The sequence below is a fragment of the Lissotriton helveticus genome, chromosome 12 (genome assembly GCF_964261635.1).
Source record: "Lissotriton helveticus chromosome 12, aLisHel1.1, whole genome shotgun sequence".
In the NCBI taxonomy this organism is placed as follows: Eukaryota; Metazoa; Chordata; class Amphibia; order Caudata; family Salamandridae; genus Lissotriton; species Lissotriton helveticus.
The window spans coordinates 624,978,895-625,004,685 of record NC_136073.1 but is presented as its reverse complement, the minus strand read 5'-3'; the positions used below and the strand labels follow the sequence as shown (position 1 = coordinate 625,004,685).

Sequence of the window (25,791 nt, the reverse complement as noted above, 5' to 3'; positions counted from 1 at the left end):
GAGGGAGTGTGGGGTGATAGTCGCTGCGGACAGGAGGGGTAAAAGAGAGGACGTAGCTAAGAAATTATCTAAATGCGCATAAGTTTTATGTGCAGAGGAGTAATAAGTGTGATCCCGTTCAAGGGGATGCTGGATGCGCCACACTTCATGCAGCCCACCCTCTAGCAACCATTGCCTCCCCCTCGTGACAGAGCCCCCGCCTGGTGTGCCTGCAACTCAGATCTATCCAGCATCGGGTCCATTACTATGTTCAGGTCCCCACCCACCAGCACAAACGCTTCTGGGGATGCCAACACCTCGGAGAGGGCCGCCCGCAGGAAAGGCTCTTGTCGTTCATTTGGCGCATACAGTGTCCCCCCCCCATTGTACCCGGACAGCCAAAAACCTCCCTCTGATGTCAACCACCTGGGATAGGATTTTGCAATGCTCTTGTGCACTAATAAGGATTGCCACCCCATGTTTCTTCGCTGGACCTGAGGACCATATTTGCACAGGAAATCGCCTGTCCTTCATCCTTTTAGTATCCCTAGAGAGGAGGTGGGTCTCCTGTAACAGGCACACATCACCGTCTGCATTCTCCAACAAAAAAAGGATGGGCGCACGCTTGACAGGGTTGTTTAGGCCCCTAACGTTCAGTCTTACAATCTTAAGATCTCAACCCATAATCCCGGAAAAGAAGGGAAGAGCCAGCGCAGCACCCTAGGACAGTAGCGCTAAAGGGAGCGCAGTAAGCGGCTTGCGGGCCCAGTCTACACCTAACTACCAGGAGAACCTCAGACCCAAACCCAACCCCCAACTCCCATGATAAGGTACTGAACCACATAAAAGAAAGAATATACCAAAAGTCTTGCGAGATGACTATAGTCCGTCTGATGAAACCAACTGTTGGGGAAACATGGCGCCATTCTAGAACCTTACCCAACCCTGATACAGGGCGCATCCACTCAACAAGGACAAAGAGAAAAACAAAAGAGGCATTCTCTCCCCCATATGTCCTGCCTCCGGCGCCGCAGAAGGACCCAACCTGTGCCAGGCTAGCGGCACTCAAGGAACACTCGTGTTGTCGGTCACCATCGCCACAGAAGAAACAGCCGCTTCCCTCTCCAAGAAGCTCGCAGAGAGGTCCGGTTTCACCGGTGGTGACGATCTTCCAACTCTCTGCCATTCGTTGGAGCATCTGCGCTGCCGAGGAGGTGATCCAGCAGACTCGGCCCGAGGTGCAGACCTCTCCAATCCCAGCGCCTCGTAGGCCGCATCCAGCGAGCGGATCTGCAGCAGTTTGCCCCGGAATTTAAAAATAATGTGAAATGGGTGCCCACACGAGTAGGAGATGCCCTGTTCCCACTGATAGGCCGTGATAGCATTGAAGCTTCTGTGCTTGACAAGAGTAGATGCCGCCAGGTCTTGAAAGAGAGCGGGTTGATGTCCTCGAAACTGCACAGGAGTGAGGTCTCGAGCTTTGCGAAGAATCCGTTCTTTAATCTGAAAGTCATGCACACATACCAGGAAGTCTGGTGGAGGAGCCTTAGAACCTCTCGGTAAGCCAACGCGATGGACACGATCCAGCTGAATGTCCTGTTCATCCCCTTCATCAAGGATCTGTCGGAACAGTGCCCCGACGTATTCACGCAAACTGTCCCCTTCCCCTTTCAACGGAATCGATTGAATTCTGATGTTATTTCTCCGCGATCGGTTCTCCAAGTCCTCTGTGTGCACCTGCAAATCTAGGTTTTGTTCCGTGAGGTGGAGCACATCCTGCTGGAGCTGGTGAGTCTCATCGACAGTGCCCAGATCATGCTCCTCCAGGGTCGCTACTTGCTCCCCAATGGTGTCCACGTCTCGCCGTATCTCCCGCACATCCGAGGAGAGCTGGGAATGGAGTTCCTAAATGTCTTCCTTGATGGTTGCAAAGAGCTCCAACATGAAAGCCTTAGTTGCCGGTGAGTCAACATCCTCTGGCTGCGAGGGATGGGCATCCGACTGCGAGGCAGTCCGACCCGTCGCTTTCTGCAGCATGTCCTTCAGAGGTTTATCTTTCTTGCTCCTGGAAGCCGAGGTCTCGGTGCCAGCGGGGCGCAAACAGGCGTTAGAAGCGCCCACACCTCACCGAGCAGCCCAGGCCCGAGCCACAGCAGGGAAACACCACCTGCCGACACACGGACTGATGGCTCGCCCGTACCGTCCAGTAATCCCCTCACCACAGCAACGCCGCTGCGGAGCAGCACTAGGAAGCCCCAGGACCACCAACCATACAGGGCCGCCTCGGTGCAAGGGCTAGTGCAGGCCACCCTCTGTCCACGACCCCTCTGCCCAGCCATCAGCGCCATCACTCAGCCCAGGGCACTAGTGGGCAACTCCCTGCAGCAGGCAGTCAATCAAGGTGGAGGAGCACGTCCCTCCAAGTCTCAGGCCGATCCCAGGCCCCACACACCCCGCAGAGGCGGCAGCACAGTCAGGCTACCACAAATCCGCAGGCAGGGATATGCCAGGACTCTCCTCCTCCACATCCACGGGCCTCCTCTCAGGCGACTCTGAGGGCCTCCCCGCACTCTCCGCCGTGCCCACAATACCAGCGGTGCACTTTTGCAGCTACAGGCCCTGGGGAGCTCCCAAGCAAGCGGGGGAAGGCTAATCTGCATGGCGCTGGCTGCCGATACACGGGCCGATGTGAAGCCCCACTATGACCCCGAGAGCACCGGGCCCTAAGCAGGCAGCATTATCATATCCACTGGTCCCAGGGAGCACTCCAGAAAGCGAAGGAGAAGCGGGCCACCAAGGTGCCGCCCGCCGATATACGGGCCGATATGAGGCACCGCGAGGGCTCCTAAATCACCGGGCCCTGGCCAGCCAGCAAAGTCTGCCACCACACATTCCAATGCAGGAGAACAGCCGAGACCGGGGGTCACAAGTCACTCCGCAAACACCGCCGGAATCGAGGCCCACCGCCGACGCCACCCGCGGGGGCCTCCCACCATCCGCCGACTCACGGACCAAGTTCCGGGGCCCGAGGCAGCCGCCCCTCCACTCCTCACCTCTCTCCGTGGCCGCCTGCTGGGCCCAGGCAACCCACTCACACTCTGCCGCGGCGCGGGAGCGCACACCCACCCAGCGAGGGTCTCAACAGTTCCTCACCCTTCCCCGGTCTCTCCCGGGCAAGCCGCAGCTCAGTATGATGGCCGTCACATTGCAGGGCTCGATATCGGCCGGCCGCCTCCTCCATCTCACCGAGCACGGCCCCGGACAGAGCACCACGTCTATGGGGAGCGGCCACCCCCAGCAGCCGGGGTGCCGCGCCGCATCCAGCAGGTCCCCGCTCTCTCTACCATGAGGTCCGATGGACGCAGGCAGTGACAGGGCCGCACTGCCCAAAACCGCAAGACACCACCTCGCAGCTCGGAAATAGGTGCACAGCTGAAGTCAGAACAGCGAACAGACACAGGAGCGCTCCACGGCTGACATGGATGGGCACCAGGTAGGGTGATACTAAAGGCTAAGTGTCAGGCGGCGTGGGAGGGACAGGGAAGCACGTCCTACTCCGCCGCCATCTTGGCCACGCCCCCTATCGTATTAATTTAGAGAAAACTCTCTCTGTAGTTGACAATGGGTTAATGACTCTGTCATCTAGAATTTATTCTTTGGACCGCATAGTATCCTCGGCCATAGACATAATGGAGCAGGACTTGCTCATGTTACAACATGGACAGTCTCAATTGCGTTCTATAATGCTGCTAGGCTGCACGTTACAAAATCTTCGTTCAGGCTATGTGCCTTGGCGTCTAATCAACACCACATCATTGTTTACTGGATTTAACCTTACAGATAAACAAATCTCTTTGGCACAGAGGGGAGCAGACTACACGGTGCTGAGCGTAGAAAAACTGGAAAGATTACCATTAACTGTTTCTGAGAAACCAGCCATAGAATGGATAATACATGGCACCATTACGTTACCAGTGACGATTTTCCAGTTTCAGTATTGCTTGAAACACATACCAGTGGGCCTGTATGAAAGGTTGGGTAAAGAATACATTAAGTCGACCTGGACTTTACCATACACACACAAATGTTGGAGTGGGGGAAAGGAGGTATTTCTTAGTGGTAAAAATTGCAAAAATGCACTAAGTGGTACACTTTTGTGACAGGGTATTAATTTACACAGAGCCTGTGATGGTTTTTCCACCAACTTACCCTGCCACCTGCAAGGTTCTCCGGCAGCAGTGATAGATCCAAGTTTTAGGCAGCTTTCCAATGGGAGCTACATAATGTTGAATGATCACAGCTGTTGTGGAATGATGCCAGGAATAGCCTATCTCATAACTGTGTCAGCCAGGGTCACTTGTTGTATGCAAGTATTGTTTCCTAAAACTAAGACAGATGGGGAGTCGCCGCTATGGCCTTCACTAAACATCTTTTCTATTCAAATTGATACTTTAAGCAGAATGGAAGCCATTCTTTTACAAAAAACTGTGCCACTGACCTCCTCCAAAGAGACGTATGATCTGCAATACATTTTGCAGGAATGTTAGGTCGTATCTTAAACATGTCTGATACCAGTGGTATTGTACATGTATTTAAGACGATTTTTTCGGGACTGTTAGCACCCTTTGAAACAGTTCTAGGCTTTTCCACAAATTTCGTGCACTCTGTGTTCGGTGGCCTGCCTCTCATTTTGGGACTCGTAGGCGGGATACTATTCTAATTCCTTCTGCTCCAATATGGCATGTCCAGTCACCAGCGACACCCAGTTTACCATGGAGAACACTCTTCTGGCAGTGCAGTGTCGTGAGCGCATGATACAGTTTGTTGGCTTGGCTCGTTTGAGAGATCTGAATACCACGTGGTTCCTATTGTTCAGACCAATCTGGAAAGATTGCATCTTACCTGTTCTACGATGCCTGCTTTGTGAAGAGGAATGCGTGTTGGATATCTGTCTAACACTTCCATCAGCACTGCCAACGGATGTTGATACTTTGCTTGGTTCGGGAACGGTTCATGCATTGTGTTGTCCCCAACGGCTACCAATCCTGATGACGGCATTCATTGAGGTCTCACAAACGCAAACTACTGCCAGTGAGATACGTGGACCAAAAGGCACACAGGTACCATCTACTGTGAACATTGCTAATGCGGCTGACGCTGACGGCGATGCTTCTCATCTGTGTACGATTGATCTACTTAATGAAGTAGTCCAATTTTCACCTACTGTGGTAGACAATTTCTTTGCAAGCTTAGAAGATTTAATGTTTTCTCCTGACAACGAGAATAACTTTTGAAATTAGCATACAGCGTTATATGAACTCTGAATTCGACCTTCGCTTTTCAAAACAAAACTTCTAACTTTGGAACTCTATTTTTTTCTACGATTTGACTTGACTTTTTTTCAAAATTTGATTTGGGCACAAAGTAATCTGCTTAAAGTAGAACTATTCTTAGAGAACAAGAATTCTTTAAATACTTCCTAGAGACAATATTTGATCTTGTCCACAATCAAAACAGTTTTATATTTTCTGCTATGGAATGGTCTTGACCTTTTATTCTGTAATTAAGAGCCATTTCATGAATGTAATTTCATTATTCATTCGGATAGCATTTCCAATATCATAACATATGCTTTGGATGACAAACACTGCTTTTAAATTGCGTACAGAACAAATGCGAATTTTTTCGTGTGCAACCATTTCAAATGCATCTTGTGTATTTTGGGTCGGATTAAATACTTAGAAACTAGTAACGTCGAACATAATAAAGTGGAGTGGGTGTTGTATACCATTTTAGGACCCTAGTGTAATTTTCCCAATCCATGCCCTTATATAGGTACAGATCTCCTTGTCCTTCTATAGGCATCGATATCATAACCATATTTAGACATAGCCCATGCAGTCCAAATACGGCATGGATACTTCCACTAGTTCTGAAAAGTCACAACGATTTCTTGGAAAACTCGCCTTCAGCAGTCAGGGACTTCTCCTTGCTTGAATATTGATTTATCCAAGAACTCATGGAGTTTTCAAAGAACTGCCATTCTTTGATGACGTTATTATGTCCAACCTTACGTCAAACTCGGCACCTTCAAGGTATAAATATACCCACACTTGCCCTAGCAAACACACGGTGGTTTGGAGCAGTTCGACTATCTACTTGCCCGACGCAGCTTGCTACAGCAAGTGCCAAAGGAAGCCGACTCTCCAGCAGATGCCCTGAGAGAGACACTGTCTTTTCTCTTGCCGAGAAATGCAGCTCCAGTGTTTCCAAGCTCCCCTTGCGGGGTGTTGGGAAATCGAGTCCTGAGAGAGAGAGATACCAGACCTCCTTCATTCTAAAACAAAGGTACGGAGCAGATTAGACCTTAAGAGAAATCTTGGATAGATTCTTGGCAAATAATACTAAACCTATGCTACACCTTACTCACTTCTTCCCTCGTACTAGACCTAGGTTAGGTACATCGGGGTAGGCGTATTTTAGAAGCATCAGTTGAGTACTTTTAGTATTTATTTATTTATATATGTATTTTATGGCTTAGAAACCCTACCATGCTTTTACAGTATTATTTTATAATACTCTTCTTACTGTATGCATTATACTTTGCAACCAGTATTACGATTGTAGGAGTTCATTTCTTCTGCATGAGAAAGAAGACTGTTCAATAAATCCTTTTATTGAAAAACGCCTGTCTCTATTTCTCTGCACCTCTGGTGAAACGAAGCATGCACGATTGACTGAGTGAAATATCTATCTATTGTTTCCACGACTCTGAAGATACGTTTTATCTTGGGGAAACAAAGTTGTCATGTTTATGCTGTTGTCAGAAACTAATCCCTTCTTGTTTATTCGAGAAAGTTTCTAGTGACCTCTGAGCTAGCTGGCACTCACAATTAAGTCTAATATATTTGATAGAGACCTAGTCGACCTAAGTCCTACGTCTAATCTATAGGATATATTATTCCAATGCGCAGAGCCGATTGGGAATATAGGAACTACACTACAATTGACTTTCCCTGGAGAACGAACAAGTTACAAATTTACAATTTAACGACACTTTAAATGAACTACGATGGAACCCTTTTAGACTTAGACAATAGAAGGGCCAATACCCTCGAGACTACCAGAGTACTCGTGTTATCTCATCCACGGAAGCCGGGTGCATAGGTGTCTTTTGGTGTCGGGTTTCGTCATCGATTTCAATGGAGAGCTGCAAAGAAGTGCTGCAGGCGACCAGAGAAAAAGTGTCCCGGTGGATCCAAGGGTGGATCGAAGATCTGAAGAACCTGACAGCAGAAGGGACAGAGTCTGGGTCACTTGCCAGTGACCAGGATGGCGATGGAAAGCTACCAGCCAATGTTGGGTAATTTCAGGTGAAAAGGTGAAGTTTGTCTCTTCAGCCACGTAGTCCAGGAGCCATCGACAATGACCAGGCACTGGATTCGAGCTGTTGCACAACAGATCTAGTTGACTGCGGTGTCGGTATTCGGATTGGACCCAACAAGCTTTGGCAACCGCAACCCACGCAGGATGTCGAGATTGGCTTTGTTGCAGACCAGCAAGGTCTATGGCACTTCTCCTTTGTAGGGAAGCTGGAGAAAGTCTGGTCCAACCAGGAAAGAAAGTTAGATTCAAAAGAAAGTCTTCAGGGGGCTCTCTAGCCAACAGGCAAGAAACCGTGAAGATGCATCGAGCTGAAATACAAATGCGGGGCCCACGGGACACTCGTTGAGTGTGGGCTTCTGAGCTTCAGTACAAATGGTGCTCGGAGCTAGGGCTTCAAGCACCCTAATGCACAACTTTGAGATACCTCTGGAAGTAGGTGCAGCTAGCAAAATGCAGGATGTCCAGGAGTTCCGGTCCCACGTCTCACGTGTCCGCCACGAGTCTCAGCCTTGCTATGAGCGAACGTCGGGGTCAGACATGTCTGGAAGTCCATGTCCTGTGTCACAGATTCTTTGGGATCCAGCGGAAGCCTCAAAAATGCAGACTGGCAAAGTTGCTGTTGGTGCCTGTTTGAACAGGGTGGTCACTCTTTGACCACAAAGGAGATGTCTTCCGTCTTCCAGTCAAAATGGAATGTCGAAGGTCCAGGATAAATGTTTTAGAGTTAGTCCAGGGTAATTTAAAGTCCTAGGGACTGGGGTTCTATCTTTATAGGAAAGATAGGGGATTGACTAACTCTATGGCCCCTCCTATGGGTGGACCTGGGGAGGGGCCATAGTTTCGCGCCAGAGCTGGGGCTGAGTGCCCAGTTTGGACTGGGCTATGCATGGAGCACCTTGTGTGCCGCAGGCAGTGTCTGAAAAGCATTCACTGAATGCAGCCCTCCCTGCCCCAATACACTAAAGCCTGTCTGGGGAGGTGCTAGCACCTCCCTGGACAGGAAACCTATTGTCCAAGCCTCCCCTGCTGAAGTTTCATCCAGCAGCAGGAGAGCAGACTCGTGTCTGTGGCAGCAGCATCCATTTTGTGATGCTGAGGCTCTGTTTAACTTTAACCGGGTTTAACTGTAACTACATGTCTTCTCCCTCTAGAAGGGTGGAATGCTACCCCTGCTGCCAGGACTGGTGGGAGGGTAGTATTCCAAAGGGTTTGACACCTTACACGACATGTTTTGATAGAGCAAAACCAAAATTAGCATTAACCGCGAGGATTATAATGCACTTAAGAGTATATGGTATGGCTATATCATAGAACAGCTATAAGGAGATGGTTTCGAAAGCTGCAGAGGAGCTCAGCTCATGCTACACACAAAACCAAGCACTCTGCCTCCAGGATTGTTAAGGCCTGCCATAGGAGTGACTTATAGGTTACTATGTGTCTATATATAAGGTAGATATAGATATACTATATCTAAGTAAGGGGTGATTACACCACCTTACCCAGGCTGTGTGATCAGACCTGTGGTGTCAGTTTGGAGGGCCAGCCAGGGGTGGCATCATACATGCTGCAGCCCCTGGTAGGCCTTGAATGCACCTATGCCCTGGGTACCTATGCACACTATACAGGGGCTCACAGAGGTGACCCAATACCCAATCTGGTAAGCACCTAAAGTACATGGTTACAATTTAGAGAGAGAACAGCTAGGCTGTGGTCCTGATTAGCAGGGCCACAGCCAGTCTAAAGTTGAAAAACCAGAAAATCACAGCAAAAAGTGGGGGTGACCATAGGAAGCAGACCCTACTCTTCTACACTGGGTTCAAACTGGAATGGATTAGTGAACCAAAAACAATGGATTTAGGCCCAGATCTCTGTACTGGGGTGAATTTATGACATTGTTCTGCATTCTGTCCATCAACTGTTGTTTTTGTATTTCTCACCCCGAGTAAGACGGGTATGCTGAGACGTGAGTCTCCTGCTCTCCATGGCACTGGACTCAAGCTATCCTTGCTGATGAGGGCTCAAAGCCCAACACCGGTGACCTCGGAGGATCCGGCGCTCGAGCACATCAACTGCCTAGCCGCTCCTCGCCAGGATCGGGCCTTCCAACCCGGACGGGAAGCGAGTCCTGCACCTCATGATGCACGGATAAGGGTCTATTCCACCGGCAATCCTTGATGGGTCAAGTTTTTACACTGGGTCGGATGTGACTCCACTCGTTGCCTTCCCTGCAGCACCGCTGGAGCAGAGGGACCTCGGAGCTGTGTTTTTCCTGTCTCAGAGGTCCGGTTGGACTGCCTGACGGAGCTCTGGGAATTGAGCTGTGCCCTGCTGTCGCGCCGCACCGGAACGGTTGGTGACTCCTTCACCCGCAGTTACGCAGATGCCGGGTTGTTTCCTCTGGCAACCGCTCTGATCCTTGGCTGGCCGAGTTTCCACTGGGTCGGGCGTGCCTCCTCTTGTCGCCTCCCTGCAGCATCGCTGTTGCGGACGGTCCTTGGAGCTTTTTGTTGTTGTATCAGAGCTCTGGTTCGATGGAGCGATGGTGATCAGGGAATAGAACTGTCCCCTGATACCGTGCAGACCCTTGCTTCTCCAGAGCTATGTCCATCCACCACTCTGACTACTGCCTCATCCTCTCAGATGATCAGAGCAGCCTCACTCCCGAAGTTGCTTGGCGGAGCTCCTTGCCACGATCGGAGCCTGGCCATCGAGACGGGAGCAGCGGGTGTGCGGCTTGCACGCGTCTCCCTGCCCTCATCGAATGGAGAATTTGCGGATCTGGTGGAACATGTGCCGGCAACTGAGGATCTCCGGTGTCGCCTATATCGGGCTTCATTTTTCCCCAGCTTGCATATCTCCCCCTCTTGATGGCCCGTCCTTCGTGGCATGCTTGTCCACGCTTCTCTCGGGCGTATCCTTCACGCTACCTTCAGAAGGTGAGGGGGTTAAACTTGGGGCATTTGCTTACTTCCTGCAAAGAGCCAGCACTCAATACTCTTTAGCTCGACGCCTGACTTTAAAATGGCGCCTGCTTGCGCTATTTAGCGCTGTGCCTCTCCTCCACACTGTGAATAAACATTAAAACAGGATTACATTCACCCTGGCTGCCTTTAAAATGTAGCCGGTTCAAGACACTGTTAATAAACAGTGAAATTGGACTACATTCACCCTGACTGCCTTTAAAATGAAGCCTGTCTGAGACAATTTCACTGCAGTGCTTGAGCGAGGATGTGTTGTGATAGTGACAAGCAGTCATTCTTGATCACTTACTGAAACTTTTTAAGACACAGTGTGGCTGTTTGCTTATTTTTATGGTATTATATTTTAAAATAGACTCTGCTATTTGATGTTATGCTTTCTATCAGTCCTCCCACTGTGGATAATGAACAAACAGACATTCCTGATCTCTATCTGAAACTCAAAAGACCCATAGTGTCTGTATATTTTATATTTTTATTTTTATATTTTTTATTTCTATTTTTTATTTCATTTTTATCCTTATTCATTTGAATGTATAATATATATATATTTTTGATTTTGTTATGGACAATGTGCATTCGCTTTTTTCCCTAACATAACTTGCAAGCTTTTCGCGGACCCTCTACTTTGGATACTGGTACACTCTAGTCTGTGTATATTTCTTATTCCCTAGAGTGCTCTCCTCCACCCTACCTCCGTGGCTCCTCAAGAGTACGTCCAGCCTACTGCTTGATTGCTAACTGCGTCTCAACATTCTAATCATTCAATCATGCGCCCATCTAACCACACCCGGAACTCTAATCTCGTGCGTTATGGACCCAACTCCTGGTACATTAATTACCCTAACAAAATGTTCAGTAATGCAAAAAATAACTTCAAGCACAGCATTCTAAAACAGCACCCAGAAACACTCATTGTAGATAACTATCACTCAGTGACCAACGCAGCACAAAAACAAGCTTCATTTTCTACACTAATCGCCCGGCTGAATGGAAAATCAGCTTCTCTCTTCACCTACACGTCTCCAAGTCAGTAACCATTCCCTATGGTGAAAAAATCTCCACTACCATCTCCCAGACCTTCAAAGGGGATCTCACCATTTCCATTTACAGAACTGGAACCATTCTCATACAAGCCACCGACCCATATCTCACCACTTTTGACCGCCACTTCCCCACACTTCTCTCCTCGCTAAACCAACTGAGCTGTCAAACCCTCTCTCCCCTATCCCCCACTTCCCTCACTAATATCGGGGAACCGATCCTATCTCCCTGCCCTGACGTCCCTCTCCTCAACTCATGGACTTCCACCATCACTCGCTACAATCACTCTACCCCTATTCTCACTCTCCGTCGCCTAACACCCACCATTTTCTCATCTACTGATCCCTCCAGGAGTAATAAACTCACTTCTAACAATCCCCCCCAAGGCGAATCTTAACAGCTTGGTCTCTAACCTCAGCCCGCCCGCGACTGTTATCCCCACAGACGCTCACCTCTCCACACCTGAGAATATGCCCCCTCCCCCATACCCTTCCCCTACCACCTACACAGAACCTGTTCCCACGACCCTTACTTCCCCCTGGTCTAACGTAATTTCCAATCCAGTGGTCCCTATCCTCCCTTCTACAACTGCCCCATCCCCCCGCTGTCACTCCCCCATTCACAACCCGCCTTTATCCTCTCGGACACGCACCGGAACTCCGATAACCTTTCTTTAATTTCTCCTCCTCCTCACCGGGACTCTAGTCCCTCTTCTCCTCCTCTGAACGCCTCGATTGGGAACATTACTAATCCGGCACCCTGCGTCTAACCTCTCCCCTCTCCTAATCCTAAGGACCTCACTGACTCTCCCCTTTCTACCCCTGATAATCAGAACCCCCCTAAATCTTCCCCAACCACATACACTGTCCCTATTCCCCCGTCCCTTACTTCCCCCCTACCAAACGTCATTTCCAATCCTGTAGTCTCTGTCCCCTCTCCTACCACTGCATTCTCCCCCTCCGATGTCGCACTCCCACATTCACAACCTGCCTCCACTGCCAGTCTCACTGACAATTCCCATAACCCTGTCGTCCGTCCCAGAAGTTCCCTCCCTCCTCACCTGGACACCAGTCCCTCCTCTCCTACACCAAGCTCCTCGAATAGGATCATTACTATACAGACTCCCCACCTACAACATCACTTCTCTTCTAATCCCATGGACTGCTTCCAACCCCTCACCCCTGCTCAACCTCCCTCCACTGACCCCAGCCACCCTCGACCCTTGCCTAAAACCTTAAACTCCCTCAGCTTTATAGCACAGCAATTGAAAAGAATGGAGCAGAAAATGTACTCCCTTGCTGCTGAGTTCCTTCACTTACAAAAAGACCTTCTCAACAGGGCCAAGACACCGTGCTCCTTCCCCCCGAGGTGTTGTGCTCCTACTCCCCTCAATTCATCTCACATAGCCCCACAGCATATCGCTCGACCCTCCTGCCCATGATCGAGCCAGGCCCTCAGTCCCAACAGGGATAGGCAACCCTTTTCAGTATCGAAACCTATTGAATTCTTCGACTCGCACCTAGAATTGGACCAGAAGTCAGCCCTTGTCCACATCCCTGTCATCATCGGCACCAACAGAATAGCGAATACTGTCCACTCGCCTAGTCCCCCTGATCAGTACACCCCTATCCACCTAACTCCCCCCATCATAGAGGCTCCCGTCCTCTCTCTTGCATGCTCCTAAACTGCAGATCAGCAGTACAACACGCTACGGACATTGCTGAAGCTCTCCTCGCTGAAGAAATTGACATCACCTTCCTCACTGAATCCTGGCTCAATGCCCACTCCACCCCCATTCTTGACATTCTCACCCCTCCAGGGTACAACCTCATCAGACAAGACAGGCCGACCAAAACTGGGGGGGTCTAGCCATCATGCACAGAGATGGAATACAGATTACCAAACTCAAACCTGCAGTATACCTTTCGTTTGAATACCTAGGAGTCGAACTCACTACCAGGGGCACCCCACCAATCAAATTCCACACTATCTACTATCCTCCTGGAGAGCATACCCTCTTCCCAGAAGAACTAACAGACCTCATAACAAGATTCTCCTTGACAGACACCAAAGACGTGTTCTTGGGTGACCTCAATATACACTGGAACGACCCAGAAGACTCCACTGTCCTGAACCTTTCCAACCTTCTGGAAATATATAACCTCAAGCAACTCTGCAATAAACCAACCCACATCAAAGGTGCAACTCTAGATGTGATCATAACAAACAACGATCTGATCTCCTTGAGAGAGATTTCTCCCATTGACTGGTCCGACCACCACCTCATTCTGTTCAAGATTGACACACCTGCCAACCTCCAACCTATCCGTGTTGTCAAACCCAAACTCTTAACCAGAAACATCAAAGAAATACCTCTATCCGAACTTGAAGCCAAGATTCTTCCCCATCTTCAACTCCATCCCTCATCATGGACGGCTGTTGACCTCACTTCTCACTTCAACTCAAGAATGGCAGAGGTCTTAGACCGAGTAGCTCTTCTCAAACTCAAACAACTGAGGAGAACCAAATCAAAACCCTGATTTAACGTGGAGCTGAATGATGAACGACGCCAACTCAGACAAACAGAAAGGTCTTGGAGACAAAACCCCTCATCCCTGAACCTAACACATCTTAGATCTGCTAGACGATCATACAAAAAACATATCTTCAATGAAAAGATATCTTTTTTCCTCAGCCAACTAGATCTAGCAAAAAACAGACCAAGAGAAACAGCTATGCTCAATGTCTCCGACGTCATTCACAAGGCCTTAGACGAAGGAGATGCCTGCCTACTCATCCTTATTGACCTTTCTGCGGCCTTCAACACAGTGAACCACCCAGCCCTCTTGGAGACCCTGTCGAAGCGATACGGCATCAATGGCACAGTACTAAAATGGTTTACCTCCTTCCTTCAGGAAGATTAGGAATGAAAACCTCTGAACTGACCTGTATCTTGTTCACAATTGAAATTTAATCTAATACATTACTATAGAGATGCAACCATACTGAAAGTATTCACATAAGCATAAGCTCATTGCCAACCGCTGCTCAAGAGATTGGATGCTCTTAATAATAGAGACTGTACGAGAGATGATAGTTATTCTCAACAAAGAAATCTTAGACTTGGAAGAAAAACTGAAAACTAGCCCAGCACTAGAGGAAGCCAAGAAAACGCTCCAAGAGATAAATGAAGAAATAGTAGAGTTTGATAACTATCTCATAAAAAAGAAGACAGATAAGCTCAAAAAAGACATCAGATGGTTCACACATGAAAAAATGTATCCTTACCTTAGGACAGATTTCTACCAAGAGGGACTTAATGATCAGGTGCCCTCAGGAGGTAGGCAGTTTGACCAAACTCAATATAACCAAAGGACCAACAGGAGAGTCAGGATTCAAAATTTCTCGGATACCAACTCCTCAGACTCTGACTATGATGGACAAATAGTAAGTGAATAACCAGACTATTGATTTCAAGACAGAAACCAAAGAGGCCAATACTCAGGTAGATTCTCAAGAGCACACCAACAGCCTTTTTTACAGAGAGGCAAAGGGAGGGGCAGGCCCCGATTTTCAGGGATGAACACCAACTATTACCCCCAACCGGACCCTCCACATCCACAGCCCTACATGCGAACCAGGAAGCAGCAATACTGGAGACAATGAAGCGAGGCAATAATACCACTATACCCATCTTTAACCTGTCAGTCACAATCTTTCGTCCGAAGAGATACGAGTGCTGAGCAAAGGTTTATCATATGTGCCAAGCACTCTAGCCAATCGCTTCAAAATAACACAAGACATCTTTTCCTTTTTTCGGAAAGTGAGGCTAAAAAAGTTCTTTGAGGACACAGTCACTAGAGAGGGAGAAGTTAATATGTCTGGGTGCAAACCACCGTCTCATTTCACTCCAACCCTGTTCATGGTAGGTCCAGAGGTGGGTATTTTTGAGAAAAATGTCATAAAAGAACTAGAAAAAATCCTAAAATACATTCCTGCACCACAAACCAACTTAGAGGTGGCAGAGAGAAAGGCTTTGAAAACATTACAGGATAATACGACCATAACCATCAAACCCTGCGACAAAGCAGGCGGAATAGTAGCTATGGACACTGACCAATACACTAAAAAAATTAATCAGATGCTATCCATAACAGACCATTACAGAAAAAGTAATCAGAGAGCTCTAGACAATCTGAAAACCCTGATTGAAGGAACAGTTAATCGAGCCTTCACTGAAGGCTATATCTGCCAACAAGAGTTGGACTTCTTGATAAAACCAAACCCTGTAACTCCAGCGTTTTATGGGGTTCCCAAAACACACAAAGATACAGTGGACCCTCCACTAAGACCCATAGTGGCGTCCATTAACTCTAGTACGGAACCCCTGTCCAAATATCTTGACACCTTCCTATGCCCTTTGACTACCTTATACAAATCGTATATTAAAGACACTGGTCACATGATCTCTACCTTAGAACACACAGCATTTAATGAAAACACTCAGCTACTAGTGACTTGTGACATAGAATCCTTGTACACTAATATTCCCCAGGACCGAGCTATGGATGCGGTGGCAGCGCTCCTAGCAAGGACACCGGGCGACAGACCAGATACATTCTTATTAGAATGTTTAGAGATAGTCCTTTATAATAACTTCTTTGAATTTCAAAAAGATATATAGCAGCAGACCAAAGGATTTAGCATGGGAGCCTCGTGCGCTCCTAGTATTGCTAACATTTATATGGGAGAATTCGAGATAAAACATATTTTTAACGAATTAGCCCCATTTTTTAAAAACATTTCTAGGCGCAAAGATTCATTGATGACATCTTTTTTATCTGGTCTGGGACAGAAGAACTACTCAAGGAAATCATGGAGTGGCTAAATCTAGCAGATCAAAACCTCAAATTTACAAGTAACTACTCTCACAACCAGGTAGAATTTTTAGATATCTGGATAAAGAGCACAGAAGGAGAACTTACTGTGAGCTTGTATAGAAAACCGACGGCAAAGAATACCATTCTGGAGCATAGCAGCTACCATCCTGCATGCCAGAAAGACTCGAAACCCTCTGGGGAATTCCTCAGAATTAGGAGGAATTGCACTAGCATGAAGGACTTCATGCTACATGCAGTTAAACTACAAGACCGTCTACTGGCACGTGGATATCCGAAAAGATTAGTTCGACAATCACTCAAAAGAGCCAAATATTATAATCGTGATGCTCTAATAAACCCTACACCCAGACAGGAGAACCAGAAGCTTGTCTGTGTCTTGAACCATTCCAGTTTAAATAACAAGATTAGACACATGATACACAAGAACTTGAGAATCTTAAACACCAACGAAGATACCTCCAAACTTAGCCAACCTTTAGTTGCCTTCAGAAGAAATTCCAACTTAAAAGATAAGCTAGTACATAGCAGAATGAGGAACAAAAACAAATCCAGACAAACAACTATAGATGGCAAACCTTTACCTAAAGGGAATCACAAATGTGGCACTTGCCACGCCTGTGATCAAGCCATCACTAGTCAGACTTGGACTTATGGCAACAAATCAGGGCAACTACAAGAAATGACTAACTACAGGACAACGAATACGATTTATCTTATTTCTTGTCCTTGCAACTTAGGATATGTAGGTGAGACGGCGAGAGAACTACGGGTCAGACTATCTGAACACAAGTCGGCCATTAGAACCGGAAAAATGAATGCCCCTATGATAACCCACTACAAGCAATACCATCATACAGAACAAGACATGTGATGGCTAATTTTGGAACACATCCATGCTACCCCTGGTATGGATGTAACCAAATTTAGGAAAAAGCGAGAAACGTTTTGGATATTCAATCTGGACACAGTCCGACGTGGACACAATGAAGAGATAATCTGGATAGTAACTGAGTAATATTATACTGCTACCAGACCCCAAAACTGGCATCTGTAGCCCTCTTCCTTGTAAACTCCAGAGTATTGAATCTAGACACGCAAAATTATTATGGTTCAGCTTGGAACCTAATGTAGGCTCCTGTAAATATTTGCGAGCACTTGTTGATTTCTAAAATTCTCTTATATTCTTTTAAAATGATTGAATCCTTATTCCTTTCAGCATACACATAGGCGCCACATTATATGAGTACTCCATCACGTTAGGCAGTCTGTTCTCTATGCCTATCATTGCAGCATTATCTGCCAGCCAGGTACAGTCCTTCTACTATGTTACTTTTCATGGCGAGTCTCAGGTGCCGGTACTTTCAACCGACCCAGTGGGTTATTTAAGCCAACAACTTCCGGGACCGCAGTTAGTCGCGGCTGCCATAGAGAGTGTTTTGGAAAAGTCACGAGGCTCGTCAGCCTGTGTTTCAGGTATGAGGAAATAATATTCCTTTGTTTGTTTCTATGTTCCCTTCACTTAGCACAAGAGTAGCTGCAAGGACGCCGTTAACTTAGATTTCTACTTTTGAAGTTGCTCGTGTTTTTACTGCAAAACTAAATCATGTTCGTCACGATGCCTAAGTTTCCCTTGCCCGAGTCTCTGGCGTGGAGGCTTTTATCTTTAAACCTCTTGTTTAGCCTCACCTCGTACCACGGGTATGTTAGCTTTAGCCATACAGTGGGCCCCCAGGGGCACTTGGCAAAGCCAATGTCACCCTGGGGTATTTCGCGCGAGGGACGACCTCACGCAGCCTGATTGGGTGGTGGGAGGGGTTAGGTCAAAGTGAAGGGTGGGGAGGGAGGGCTGACGTCACTCGGAGCGAGTGAGAGGAGCGGTGGTGTCGCTTTTGAGGCGGCGCTCGTGAGGAGATTTCTGTCAGCTGTTTTCAGTGTCGGAGTTTCGGTTTTTAGTGCTGTCACTTTATCGTTGAGTTACTTTTGACGATTTAAGGTCAGTGCTGGAAGAATGGCGGAGGAGGAAATTGCCTTAGAGGCAGTTAGAGCGCTGATGGTGTGGGACGGAGCGACTTGTTGAGGCCAGGTGCTGTGGAAAATACATCGGTGGCTGTCAAGCGTCCGCGTCGCTTGGCAGCAGAAGGAGTTTCAAGAGCGGTGGCTGCCTGTCGGGAGGTTAATCGTAATATACATGAGGAGGACGGTGGAGTGAGGATGACGGCGGCGAGAGCCAGGAGAGCGCGCTCAACGAGCAGAGGAGGTCGGGGTAAGAAGCTGCCGCCCCCGCGCTCGTCATCTGCCCCCAGTGATGTACAAGGGGGTTGTCGATTAGTATTGGCACCAGCGAGACGTAGGGCTGGTAGGCGCGGTGGCAGCGCTGGTGGTGTATTCGACATGCGCGTGTCACATATTCAGCTGAATGAAGGAGAGGCTGGGGGGGAGTTTGAAGAGCAGATTGCCACCACGTCGCAGGAGCCGGGCAGGGATGGGCCACGACCAGGTATGACGGCGGTGTCAGGCTTGCACATGAGGTCAGAAGGGCAGCAGGCGAGAGGCAAGAGAATTGACATAGCACCAGAAGTGGATGCTGACAGGCGGAGACAGATGTTAGTGAGCTACTCCAGTGATAGTGAGTCTGAGGAGTATGTACTGTCAGGAGATGAGGAAGGCGAGGATGTCAGGGGCGGTGCACCAGAATTCGAGGATCAACCCCAGCAGGAAGAATTTATGAACTGCCAGAACATTCTTGTCCCTCAGTCCAGAGGCCCACCGGAACGATTTATAGATGAGGATGTTCTTGTAGATGTAACACATGATGCTCATTTTTTACAGGATGATCAACTGTTGAGGGGTTTGATGGGGAAGCCTAGAGTTAAGCAGCTCAAGAGTGGGAGGTGGGGGGTCGCGGGTGGCAGGGGTGGAAGCGGGCAGATGAGGGATAACATTGCATTGTTTACAGAGGACAGGCCCCCGCATGGGAGTCCTGGGGTAGCTTTTAATGTGGGGTCTGCGATTTCGCAAGGTCAATGGGTATGGGTGGAGCACACGGAGTTGCCAGTGGCAAAAAGGGCTGGTACCTCATCTTCAAGGTTATCAGGTAAGTATGGTATGGGTCCTTGCTCGAGCGGCGAGTACCTTACGGATGCTGCTAGTCTGGTACCAGACGAGCAGTGCTTTTTCTCTCAGACGGCGCCGCGGAGCGTGGTGCTTGGGGGAGAGGTGAGTTCGAGACGCGGATCTGGTGCGGATTTCCTACCTGAGACTGGGTACTTTACACGGAGGCCTGAGTCAGGGGTTCAAAGTACATTTCTTAACTTGGCGTCTGGCACTAGGCCAGGTATGAGTTTTGCTCTGTCAGGAAAGGAACAACATTTTGAAGATAATATTGGTGAAGCTGATAAAGAAAATGAGTATTCGGTAAGACGTGGACTGTATCATGGTGGTAGGGTGGGAGCTGGGAGGGGAGGGAGTCGAATAACTTCTGCCAGTGTATTTCAGAGTTCTGGAGCGGTTCTCTCACCGGCACGTGTGAATCAGAGCGGACATCATCAGCGTGATGGTCTAGAAGATTTTCGCCAACGGGCTGCGCAGTTACCAGCAGGTAAGACAGACTGGTGGGCTGCTTGGACACGGCCGTTGGCAGGTGGTACAGGTGTGGCGCCTGCTGGGGATAGTCAGGAAGGGGGGGGTGGTAGTGATGGTGTGGGGGCGAGACATGTTGACACTCTACAGTCCACGGCAGGGCAAGGGGGGAGGTCGGATAAGGAAGGGGGTGGGAGCCCAAAGTCGTCGGTTACTAGTTTAGGACAGTCTGAGACCCCGAGATTGAGTGGTACGAAACTGCCTTTTATGGGGGTGTCAATGCCATTGGGCATACATTTGTCAAGCAGAACTAGCCAGCGTATTTGGAACCATGAGTACGTGGATGTTTTCCGTTTACTGCATAGGGAGTTACAGGCAAAGGAAGGGTCTAAAGAGGAGGAAGCTGAATTGTCCCGTCGCCCCAAAGTGCCAAAAACGATAGAAAACTGGACAGCGGCGTTCCTTATCTATGCCAGCGTTTATTGCGAACGTTACCCTGAGAGGGCGGTTTCGCTGTTTAAATATTTGGATGTCATTAGGAGGGCGCATTTGCAGGCGGGGGGATATGCGTGGTTGAACTACGATGAGGAGTTTCGGGCGAGAATGAGTTTATTTCACGATAAACCATGGGGGGAGGTTGATCAGGAGTTGTGGTTGCAGTGGTTGTCGGGTCATTCTTCTGCGAACACGATACATACAGCAAGCGGGTTGCCGATTCCTTACCGGCCCTTTTCTCAGCGTCCCGCCACAATGGGGGCGGGTGGTGTTGGAGGGGGTCAGTTGCCCACAACTGGAGCATGTTGGAGCTTTAATAGAGGTTCCTGTGTGCGCCAGTATTGTAAATTCAAACATGAATGCGCTCAGTGCGGGGGCAGACATGCCATCTTTCAGTACTTTCCTACCCAGCACCCTGGAGAACATGGTAGAGGTCAGGGGGGGGCGAGGATCAGTGCCGCCTCTTATGCCAAACGGCGCCTACCCCAATTAGGTTGCAGGCCATGTTGAGTTCTTTGGAAAGGTATCCGGATTGGGAAGGAGTGGCCAAGTTGTTTTGGGGGTTTCGGCTCGGTTTTAGGATTGGCTACCAAGGCCCCAGAGTCTTGCGATGGGCTGATAATCTCAGGTCTGCAAATGAGATGGCTTCGGTGGTGAGGGTGAAGTTGCAGAAGGAATTGGATTTAGGCAGAATAGTTGGCCCTTTCGCGGTTTGCCCCTTTGAAAAAATTAATTGGGTCGCCCCTTGGTGTTATAACAAAGAAAGCGCAAGGTGATTTTTCGCCTGATACATCGCTTTTTTGGAATTTTTTCCCCTTGTTAGTGGCGCTGCAGGTTGGGGTGAGGAGTGCAGAGTCCGCTGCGGTTGTTTCATATCGATAACATGGCGGTGGTTTGTCTGGTTAATGGGCAGCGGGCAAAGGATGCAAAGGTGCTGCAATTGTTGCGGGCTTTCATGTTGCGTGTCCTGCAGCTGAATATTGTTTTTAGAGCTCAACACATCCCTGGTGTCAACAATTCAATTGCCGACGCTTTGTCTCGTTGTCAGTGGCAGAGGTTTCGGGATGGGCACCTGGAGCGGACCAATGCAGGACACCGATTCCACCGAACATGTGGGACCTGGGGAAATGAGAATGGCAGAGTTTATCGAGCAATATTTAGCAGGCTCCACGCGACGCAGTTATCAGCTGGCATGGTCTGTTTTTTTTGGAATATGCGGCACAGCACGGCTTGGTTGGTACAGCGGTGTGTGATGAAAAGTTTATGTGGGAATTTGTGTTCAGTTTGATAGACTAAGGTTTGTCGCCATCAACCATTTCAGGCAAGTTGGCGGGCATTTCATTTTATAGTCAACTGGTTTTGGGGCGGGAGGTTCGAATGGGTTTCCGTTTACAAAAAATGTTGAAAGGTTTTGGGAGGTCATTTGGGCAGGCGAAAAAGTTGAGAAATCCCATTACATTAGCATTGTTACAAAAATTGTTGGGCGTCCTGCTCGCTTGTTGTTATGATGAGTGGGAATGGTTTCGATTCAAGTTATGTATGGTATGGTTGTTCTTTGGTGCATTTAGGATATCAGAATTATTGGGTTGGCGAAATCAGGAGGGGATCCAGACATCTGATATCGAAATTCTGGGTATAGGAGTGTTGCAAATTACATTGAGGCAGTCAAAGACAGACCAGAAAGGGAAAGGGATGTTGGTGCGACTTGGTAGGAGCGGGGTTGGGGGTTGCTGCCCGGTGGGGGAGTGGGAGGCATTTGTTGAGTCGGTGGTATTCCAAGAGGGTGTGATATTTTGCCATAAGAACAAAACACAATTGACTTGTTTTCAATTTTTAGCGGTTTTAAGGAAGGCGTTGGTATTGGTGGGGGAAAATCCGCACATTTTTGGGACGCATTCGTTCAGAATCGGTGCAGCTACCGAAGCAGCGAGGTTGGGTTGGGGGTAAGAGGAGTTGCAGCGAATTGGAGATGGAAGTCCAATTGTTGTTTTAAATATGTTAGGTTGTGAATATAAAAAAATAAAAAAAATGTGCACAAAGAAGGTTTTTTGGTTGGTTACTGTTACTTTTTCCACCGCAGGTCGAGTGGCGGATTTTCCTCGAAAAAAGAGGACCTGGATTGTCGGCCATTCAATAGTAAAGTGGGCGGCGAACTTTGCTGAACAGCAGCTGTGTGGGAGAGGTCTGGGCTTGTATGGTAATGACCATGAGGTGATTTGGAAAGGTGTCGGGGGGATGAAATGGGGGGAGTTGTTCCAGGTTTTAAACAAAATGGCTGAAGCATGGGGCATTCCAGACTTGCTGATCTTGCACTTAGGTGAAAATTATCTGGTTGAACGGTCTGGACTAGCTTTAATCAAGCAAATGAAACTTGATTTGGCGGTGATCAAAGTCAGATGGAAGGGGACCAGGGTAGTGTGGACGGAATTTTTGTTCAGGAGCCAGAGGAAAGGAGCTAGGGTTCATGCAGCGGTGGAAAGGGCCCGCAAAAAAAGTTAATAAGGCTTTGAAAACGTACTGTGTGGCAATTGGCATCACGGTCATTGCCCATGAGCATTTTAACAAGGAAATGCTGCATTTGTTGAGGGATGATGGGGTTCATCTCTCGCAGATGGGTCAGTCTTATTACCTGATGGAACTCAGAGACACCTTAGCCAATCTGTGGTGTGTTGATTTGTGGTGCTCCAAACCAAAAGGAAAATGAGGGGATGTTCTAAAAAAAAAAAAATGTGTTTTCCTTTACTGTGATTGGTATACTGACTTGAGCGGTCCATTTCTGACGAGAGAGGGAGGTTTTTGGGTGGGGCAGGAAAACTCGGGGGTTTTCCTGGGTGGCGTGTGTGAAGGGGATTGGATAATCTAGAGCGGATTCATCCTTTCTCTAAGGGGGAGGGCTCGGGAGGGTAGGTTTGGGAAGAAATGGAAAGAAGAAGGAAAACATACGGATGGTATGGAAACAAGTTATGGTTATTGGGTAATAAAGCATTGGAAAAGGAAATGTTTATATGAGAAACGTTTGGAGAAAAATAAAGGCAAAAGCTTGGTTTGGAAAAGTATGTTGCGGGTCTGTCTTTGGCTGTCCTGGTAATAAAGGTGACCTTTTATGCTATATTCAGAGTTGTGTGAGAGTCCTTATTTGCGCGATGGGCCCCCAGGGGCACTTGGCAAAGCCAATGTCACCCTGGGGTATTTCGCGCGAGGGACGACCTCACGCAGCCTGATTGGGTGGTGGGAGGGGTTAGGTCAAAGTGAAGGGTGGGGAGGGAGGGCTGACGTCACTCGGAGCGAGTGAGAGGAGCGGTGGTGTCGCTTTTGACCCACCCACCCACCCTGGTTGCAAAATTCAAGGGTAGGGTGTTTTATGTCAAATGTCCAGTGTTCTTGTTGTTACGTGTTTAAAAATAAAATTAAAAAAATGCAGTATGTCAGAAATAATTAAATAAATACAGAGATGAATAACTATTCTGGTTACATGACAAAATTGTCAGGATGTCACCTCAGGACACCGCAGGCAGATTCTTTTGTTGTTTTGTCGGCGTGTGTGAAGGGGATTGGATAATCTAGAGCGGATTCATCCTTTCTCTAAGGGGGAGGGCTCGGGAGGGTAGGTTTGGGAAGGAAAACATACGGATGGTATGGAAACAAGTTATGGTTATTGGGTAATAAAGCATTGGAAAAGGAAATGTTTATATGAGAAACGTTTGGAGAAAAATAAAGGCAAAAGCTTGGTTTGGAAAAGTATGTTGCGGGTCTGTCTTTGGCTGTCCTGGTAATAAAGGTGACCTTTTATGCTATATTCAGAGTTGTGTGAGAGTCCTTATTTGCGCGATGCACTATTGAGGCAATAGGTTTTACCAACTGACTTCTTGCTAACGATTGCTAGCCAAATATTGGGCACTCTTTAGAAAGTAGGTCCAACGCATTAACAGAGCAGGATACCTATGATACTGCCGGTATTATGATCTGCCTAGTATATTACTAGTTACATTCTTTTTCCAGCACTTATGCTTATTAATCGGCACTATCTAGCTAACAGTGCTTCAAGCGTCAGTTCTTGATTTGGGTCGCCTCAATGCCCGTCTCTGTGCTATCTATTCCAAATGAATACCCATAGCACTAACTAAATACTTTACTCATTTATGTTCTTCACACAGGCTAGGACTATTGGGAATCACATTTCATCCTTTTAAGCAACTACAGAAAGTAGCGACATTATTCATAGATGTCAACCTGGGCTCTATTTATATTTGGATAAGGTGAGTCACCTTTGCATATGTTAAAGTTAGAAATTCTTGAAACTTTGACTAGTCCCACCCAACCGTTAATACTTGTCCTTTTCAGTTTTCAACTCAAGTACATTATATCACTGGAACTGACTGTCCCCCTGCGATGAACATAGAAACCCACGATTGAAGAATTTCCATACCTTTAAGAGGTAACATACTATCTCGCACAGAGTGGTAGTGTTTTTCACTCTATAACAATTAGTCTTATTGCTGTCTATTAAATTTGCAGACTACCTGGCAGCAGCACACACTACCCCCTTAACCTGGATACTACCGCCACTTTTGGCCCTTAGATTGCGACTCCTTTAATAATAGTAGGTATAAGTAATTATGAACACTGTGAGGTGGAGGGTCTGTAGAGTCACCCCTTTTCTTCTTCTTCTTCTTTTTTATGATCTTTTTCCATAATTAAAAAAAATAAATAAACCTCTTTCTTTGGCACGTATAAGAGGAGAATCTTTCTCTCTCATAGTCTTCAATACTAACTGCATTAAATAGCGTTTTCACTCTTTCTGGATGCCACTTTGACCCATCAGAATGCACCGATAGAGTCACAACAATTTCTCTGTCTGTTTAGAGTCTCACCAAAGGCATTGCTTAGCGAGCCTTGTATTTAGCTCAGCAGTAACATAATATAAATTAATGTAAAGAGATGTTTAATGATAGGATGCATCCAGACAATTGTAAGATAAATGTATAAACTGACGGCACATATATTTTCTTAAATTTCAGATATAAAGGACCCCCTGATTGTAATTCTGTGTGTACTAGCTTATGTCTAATGTTGGCCCTGATGAAGGTGACAATACCTTTTTCACTGAAACGTACGTAGGCCAGTTCTTATCTGAGATCCGAGCAAAATCAGATTATTAGAAGAAGAAAAATCAAGAGAAAAAGAGATCTATAAATCTGAAACAAGCCAGTCAAACTGTAGAAACACTACTGGGATTTCAGATTTTTTGTGTGTCTTTTGTACGTAATTTGTTTGTATTATGTCATTTTTTTTGAGAGTCTGGTTTATTAGGAATGTATGAATTAGAAAGTGTGAGGTTTAGATAGTTTCTTTTTTGTTGTGGGGTCTGTTTTAACTTTATTTCACATGTTAAAAATGGATTTTGCACTTATACTTCTAAAAAACATGAA

General features: G+C 47.5%; 1 long non-coding RNA gene across 2 annotated transcripts; it reads left to right on the top strand.

Annotated features, from left to right (window-relative positions):
- The first annotated feature begins 17,627 nt into the window (after positions 1 to 17,627).
- Positions 17,628 to 25,560, top strand: LOC144798831 (uncharacterized). Of its 2 annotated transcripts, none has more exons than XR_013603672.1 (4): positions 17,628 to 17,761; positions 24,517 to 24,618; positions 24,704 to 24,797; positions 25,381 to 25,560. It is a non-coding gene; the product is annotated as an uncharacterized LOC144798831 (long non-coding RNA). The 2 variants fall into 2 exon arrangements; XR_013603671.1 differs by lacking the exon at positions 25,381 to 25,560 and adding an exon at positions 24,878 to 24,965.
- Positions 25,561 to 25,791: the final 231 nt, after the last annotated feature.